Raw genomic sequence first — 7156 nt, forward strand, 5'->3', positions numbered from 1 at the left:
AGCTCAGTCCAGTGTTCCAGTGTGGGTCCATCGCCAGATGAAGGTTCTATGGTGATATGCAAAATATTCATCAGTAAGGCTATAGGATAGGATCATTTCAGGTTCCCTATCTTCACTGTCTTGGTTTCTTATGGCTAAGTTTGGATATCCAAATTTACAGTTGAGTTGTCCTCAACTTTCCAAGTGTGTCATATTAGTTCATGAGAATCACTCTCATTTTATATTTTTGACTATTTTATAGAGTAAACATTTACTCTCCCATTATCCAAATCAAGAACTGGGGAAACAACATGTTTTATATTATGTGTTTTTTTTCCCATCCTGTCATTTATTTTTCTTCTGTGTCAGGTACCGTTATCATAAAACTAGCACATGTCTATGTGGGTGTGTGTTTTATTTACTGGGACTTGGTATGCGTATAACACATAATTAAATCAGAAATTTGGTATTTTTTAAAGTGCTATAAAAGGAAAAAATGTTTTTTTTCTTCCAAATAAGATATTTCTAAGACTACACAAATTTCTGCCCAAAGTGTATCTCATTCTTCACAGCACTATTCATTTTCAATATGAATATAGTGAGGTAGTACCAGTTCGTGTTTGTTGTCTACTTTCATTTTCTCTAATTATGCATTGTTACTACTCTTTCATAAAATGGTTAACTTGCACTGCTTACTTGGATCTCAGAGAGGTGTGGGTTGCTTTCCCTGACCATAATTCTTATCCTCATTAAATATGTGGATACTTCTCAGTTCAAGTCCTGTTCTGTGAATTTGATTTCTTAATTATCCTATTAGTCTTTCTCTTTCATTACAAAATCCCATGAGAGAAAAATCTTGACTCTTTTTTTTTTTTATAATTTACCTCCAGCCGCAGAGTTTGCCAGTAATGAGATTCTAAGTGAGTATTTGCTAACTTGATGGATGCAATGAGCATTGTCAACAAATATTATAGCATGCACAAGTTGATTTTTCTAAGACAATGCCAGAATTATTTTGTAGTCTGTCTGGCCACAGAAATCAGATGGAGCAAATGAAAGAGTGTCAATATAGGAGAACAGTATAAATCAGAGTTACATGCAAAGGTACTCATGACAGAACAGATAAGTGGTGTGTACATCCCAGTGTCCAACCAGAACACAGATAGGAAAGCGTCCTTTTCCTATTTGGTCACAGATTCTCATAACCTGACATGTGTCAAATATTTAGAATAGAAACGTTGAAAGTCAAGAGACTAGCCTGAATGATTGGGAATATTTTAAAGGATTTATGCTTTACATTCATCTGACTTAAAAGATTTATAATCACATCAACTTCCTGAAGTCTAGAGGTTTGGTGTCAGATTGTTTTTTCTTTGATTAAAATGTATAGCCATGCAAATACACATCATTTTGTATCATGACTAAGTATAATAGTATGTTGTCAATATTTCTTGCCAAAGGTTTGAAAAGACTCTTTTAGCTCTTACCAGTGTAAACCATTGACTCCTTTGTTATTTTGCAAGGGGTTTCTGAGCTTGACCTTTGTTTGATTCTTTGTTTCCAGTGTCTGATATGCTCCGCCTCTATTTGGCCACAGTCAAAGTGAGATTCTCTTCCTCTCTTTCAAAGGCAAAACATTTATTGTGATTACAAACATGGACATCCAAAGTTATTTACAAGAACTCATGTTTCAAAAGGTGTTTGAAAATATATATTATTACTATGAAAATTAGTATAATTTATACAGTCTTTGAAAGCTCTTTCTTATGAGGCATATGGCCACTTCTGATTTTATAACATATTGAATTATTGACAGGTGCCCTATTAGGAATAGTAACCAAGAGATGTGGTATGCCTCCCTTTACTCACCACACTCGCGCATACCTATTCTTACCAGTAGGTGGCAGTAAACAAAGTAAAGTAACTAAGGCACAATGGGTGGGAAAAGACAAATTAAGAGAATACAAAAAGTGTAGGGATTTATTGGATATCATCTAATAAAGTAGTAATGTATGTAAGATAGAAGTTGCTGAACTCACATCTCTGCAGTATTTTTTTATTATTTTCAACTATGCACATGTATGGTTTATATGAAGTCCACTCAACTCCCACCTCCCTGTCACTCCTGACCACCTTTGCTACAAATCTCCATCACATGTTCATGTGTATGAATTTTTTTTGTGACCCCTTAAGATTAACTACCACCATCAGTGTCACCCTGCACTCTGGTGGGCTAGCGGAGGGCATACAACTAGAGGGGGTGTTCCCACATCTCTGGAAACTACTGGCAGTAATAGAGGACACGGTACTCGCATCTGTTCATCACCCATTTTGGACTAATTTTTGATAAAACTGGTCTCATGATGTTCCCAGTGTAGGTAACTACAGTTGGTATGAGCTAATGACTACAAAAATTGTATGAAGTCTAGGATACGGTGCATCATAGTCCTTTATCCTAGCCTATCTACAACCAGACCCAACTTTTATAGACTTTCCTGAACCTTCGTAAGTTTGGTATGAATGAATAGCTTGGAGGGATGACCTTACCCCTTACTCATTTTCTGCATCTTTCATAAACGTAAGTCTCTGTATTCACCATTGGAAACTGTGAGAAAGGGCTTCTCTAGGTAAGTCTACAAACAATTTTGTTTTTAGATACAAACATGGATTTTTGAAAATTCTCCTTTGAGTTGATTGCTCAATTGAATTATTTTATATTCTTTCCAACTAAATATCTCATTCTACTTTCAAAATGTATCATAAATGGATACTTAAATTTTCTCTTTTTTTTGCTTTTTGTTTATATACTTGTTTCACTAAATTGTAAAATATATATTGTTTTGGGGGGACTTAATATATCAATGCATGTGTATCCTAAACTTAAAATGTTAAGAACATGAACTACCACTCAGCCTGCATCCTGTATATCACTTAAAGGTAGTTGCTAGATAAACAGTCTTCCTTGGGTGTTTGCTGGAATGCATGATATTTACTTCTTAAAACAGAAAAGGTCACCTGATGCTCAGTGTCTTTGAGGATTCCAGGATAAACAAGTCGTTCTGAGAAAATTACCAAGTCTAGCTTTTGGAAACAAAGACTTCGTTATCTCCACTGTAGAACCCTGAGACATTGCAGGCTCCATTGTTCTGAACCTTCACCTGAACTCTATTGGTTGCTTTTCTATTCATGGGTCATCTTCTCCTCCATTGCTGACTGTTCCGTTTTGCAGCCTTGCCACTTTTCAGTACTGAAAAAGTTTTGTCTTTCTCTAGTGGGTGTCCTTAGATGAGTATAACAAATGAAAACCCCCCCACAGCTTTCATGCTCATGTCTTCTGATATATCTCTACCATAAGTTGTTAAGGAAAGTGGGCGGTGAGTGGGTGCCCTTTTAATGAGTGTCATCTGCTGCCCCATACGTTCCAAAAGCCATATGCATGAAAAGGGCAAATTTTCTTTTGAGCATTTACATATTTAACAAAATAGCAACTGGGCTATGAATGGAGTTCAGTTTCCCCCACGAAGCTGGAGGAAAGTGGCTTGCTTGTAAATTTTCAACATTTCTTCCTTATGTCAAAAGACCTCTTTTATCATTCCATAAAGCAATAGTTAAAATATTTCCCCTCAGGAGGCTTTAAACAAACACTTAAGGCAGGAACTTTTATATTTTATATAGCACTCATTCAGGCCAGGCATTGGAAACTCTAAGATCCACAAGACTGATGAGCCCTGTTGCCTGTTTTTGTAAGTAGAATTGTAATGGATTATAATCCTACCCATTTAGCTATATACTGTCTATCACTACCTTTGAACTACAATGGTAGAAATTAAAAAAAAAATCTCTAAGTTCACTTAGGCAACTAAACTTAGCAACATTCATAAGTACATACTTTATAAAATGCTTTGCCAAAACAGATCTAGTCAGTGATTTTGGGGATGCAGCTCAGTGGTGGGGCAATTGGTATCATGGACAGAGGTATGTTCCACAACAAGAACTGCAGCAATAAAAATAAGGTGGGTGATTAAATTAGTTGTGGAAGTACTACCTGGTTGACACTTGACTAAATGAACATATTGTTTCCTACAATTGCCGCCTTGTTTAAAGTAGGAGTCAGAACTAATTGATGAGTTATCTAAAGAAAATACAAGAGGTCATGCTTTCCTTGACTTATCTGACTTAATAAAAAGAAGACCTCAAGAGAGATATACATGGATCTAATCTACATGGGAAGTAGAAAAGGACAAGATCTCGTGAGTAAATTGGGAATGTGGGAATCATGGGAGAGGGTAGAAGGGGTTGAGGAAGGAAGAAAGGAGAGTGGAGAAAAAAATATGTAGCTTAATACAAACAATAAATAAATAAATAAATGATAAGACAATGGCAAGTAACCAATGTCAAATCAGAATGTTTCTCCTCAATTAAAAACAAAACAAAACAACAGCAACAGCATAAAAGTCACTGCCCAGAATAGGGTTCTGACATTTTGCAGGTTGTTTTGAAAACAACATTTTATCCTCGTATTTATCTTAGCAACCTTATCCAAGTTTGCATCACGCTGACTAAATATTCTATCATATGGAAATGCAATGGGCTCCACACTACATAAAGAAATAATAACTGTTTCTTGGCATGCGTTTATAAGCAGAAGACATAGCTGTTTTAAAGCAACAGGTTTTCTTTTGTGTGTTAGGTTTAGAATCACTGGGAATCTAATTCAGAGTTCCTATACACTCTATATCCCTCTTCCCTGCTTCCACTCAGACCTCTACCAACACACCACCAAAGATCAATGACTACAGGGGCATAGTATTACCCACTTTTGGACCTACATTAGGCCTTACTCTTGCCGTGTATGTTCTATTAATTCTGACACAAATATAAGGACATGGACTAATCATTAGAATTTCATAGAAAATAGTTCCACTATGTAAAAGTCTCCTTGCTTTCTCCACCTATTCATTGCCACTCTAGACAGTTATTCTAAAATACCAGTTATTTTAATGCCTCCTGTAGCTTGTGTTCTAGAATGTCCTATAGTTATATTTATATAGAATGTGGCTTTTAGCTTCACATTTGTTATTAGCCTATTTGTATTGTCATAAGAGCTCTTGATGAGCACTTTACAATGTAATAGATCTAGGAAGCTCGCTGTTTAGGGTCGGTCCTTAGATCTTAGCTTCATCCTCCTGGAGAGGTTTCCCTAAGCTACTTCACAGCATGGCACAAAGTAGAAAGTAATAAGCTGGTGCCAAATGCAACCTTCTCTAATAAGGACATGGTTTTGTAGAGCATTATTAATCCTTGTAGTGTCCCAAGACATCAATACTTTCTGGGACACCCACATCTTAAAATGTTCACTGTGTCAATACTGCTATTCCAAAGATTAAACTTCTACATATTGAAGGGTAAATGTACTAAATCTTTTCAAATCAAAACATTTCTTTCACTTAGTAGCATTGAGCTTTTCTGTCTCTTTATAACTGATTGCTATTATTTTTTAAATCTTCAAGTGACATTTTATAGTCTTGATGTAGCATGACTTCTTATCCATGGGGATGACAATTATTTATAAGCTAATACAAATATTCACACTCACATTTTTGTAGTATATTTGCTTTCAATCCATTAGTACAAGTACAAAGAACTATGATTCTTATAGTGTTTAGTGCTGTGATTGAATATATTTCCCAAATGATCATGTGCTGCAAACTTAATTACCATGCAGCAGGAAATCATGGGATAATGTGTAACATGAGTGTCCAGAGAAACTCCTTATACCAATGTTGTTTCTCTGATTCATTCTTAGCCTGAAATGATTCTTGGCATACTGCAACTGTCTGTGGATATTTTATGAATAAATGAATACTTAAGACAAGAGCTCATAGAGAGATCTGGCTTGGCTGAAGCTTGAATGAACAGAAATATAATGGGATAATCTTGGATTATGCATCGAATAAAGGAAGACATAACATATGCAAGAAATCCCCAAGTGTTAAGCCTCAGATGTTATGTAAATATTCTTTCTTAAGTAGGATAAGTTAGTTAAATGGTTAATTTCTGGCATGATAAGAGTAAACATGCCAGACCTTTTTATTAATATTTTATACAGCCCAATAATTTGACAAAAATTTCACAATAATTGAGCCTTTCTTTTCAGATAGTAGTGGTTGATGGCACTTTCCCCTTGAAAGAACTATTATCAATCCATGCTATTAAAAGAGATTTATTTGGTGAGATCTGGATGAATGTTTAACAAATAAGCATGCTGTCCAAGTTGTCTACCATAAAGGAATTTGGAGTGCTTTTCTTCATCCTCTTGGCTTGAGTCACAGTATATCCCATTTTTAGAATGGTCTGTAAAAAATTTCCAAATGTACCTCATACAATTATACATGTAAGCCAGCATCTTAAAAATGTTTATATAATTTCATATTTCACTTCACATATTCATTTAATGTAAGATTATATGGACTCAGCTTCCAGTTCTTACTCTAAATAGTAAATGTGACTTGTTCCAGTTTACAAATAAAGGAACTAAATATTGAACTGGATTTTGATTCTTTAAAAATTTTGTACTTTTGAGATTATGGTGTAATTACATATCTCTTTTTCCTCCTCCATCTAAACTTTCCCATACCTCTCCCCACTCTCTTACAAAGTCATGGCCTCTCTTTTTACTAATTGTTTTTGCATGCGTAAGTGTGTGTATTTCCATATATATATACCTAAATATAAACTTTTCGCTGCATATATTATTTGTAAGCGTGTTTTCAAGGCTAACCATTTGACACTCATCATATGAAGTAATGTGTCCTTTAAGAAATTGTTTTGAGAACATTGGGGTAAGTGTCTGACCCCGCAGCGGCAGCCCGGGACAGGGAACTCAGAAGTTCCTCATACCCCTATCCTTCCTGGGCTCTCTGCAGGGCCTCTACTCCCTGCATACTGCATCTTTCTTCCTATCTCACCCACCATTCATCCAGAACCCTCCCCACTTCGGGCTCACTGTCCTCTTTCAATTCATAGCATCACACAGCCCAGCCTGTCTGGGCACTGAGTCAGAATCCTCAGGGCACCCAAGCAGGCGGGAGTTCCTTTGTTCCTATAGCCTGCCTGCACCAAGCAAGGTAGGCTCTTTGTTTACGAGCTAAGCATCCAGCAAGGAGACCTGATCTTT

Source organism: Microtus ochrogaster, linkage group LG1, assembly GCF_000317375.1.
Source record: "Microtus ochrogaster isolate Prairie Vole_2 linkage group LG1, MicOch1.0, whole genome shotgun sequence".
In the NCBI taxonomy this organism is placed as follows: domain Eukaryota; kingdom Metazoa; phylum Chordata; class Mammalia; order Rodentia; family Cricetidae; genus Microtus; species Microtus ochrogaster.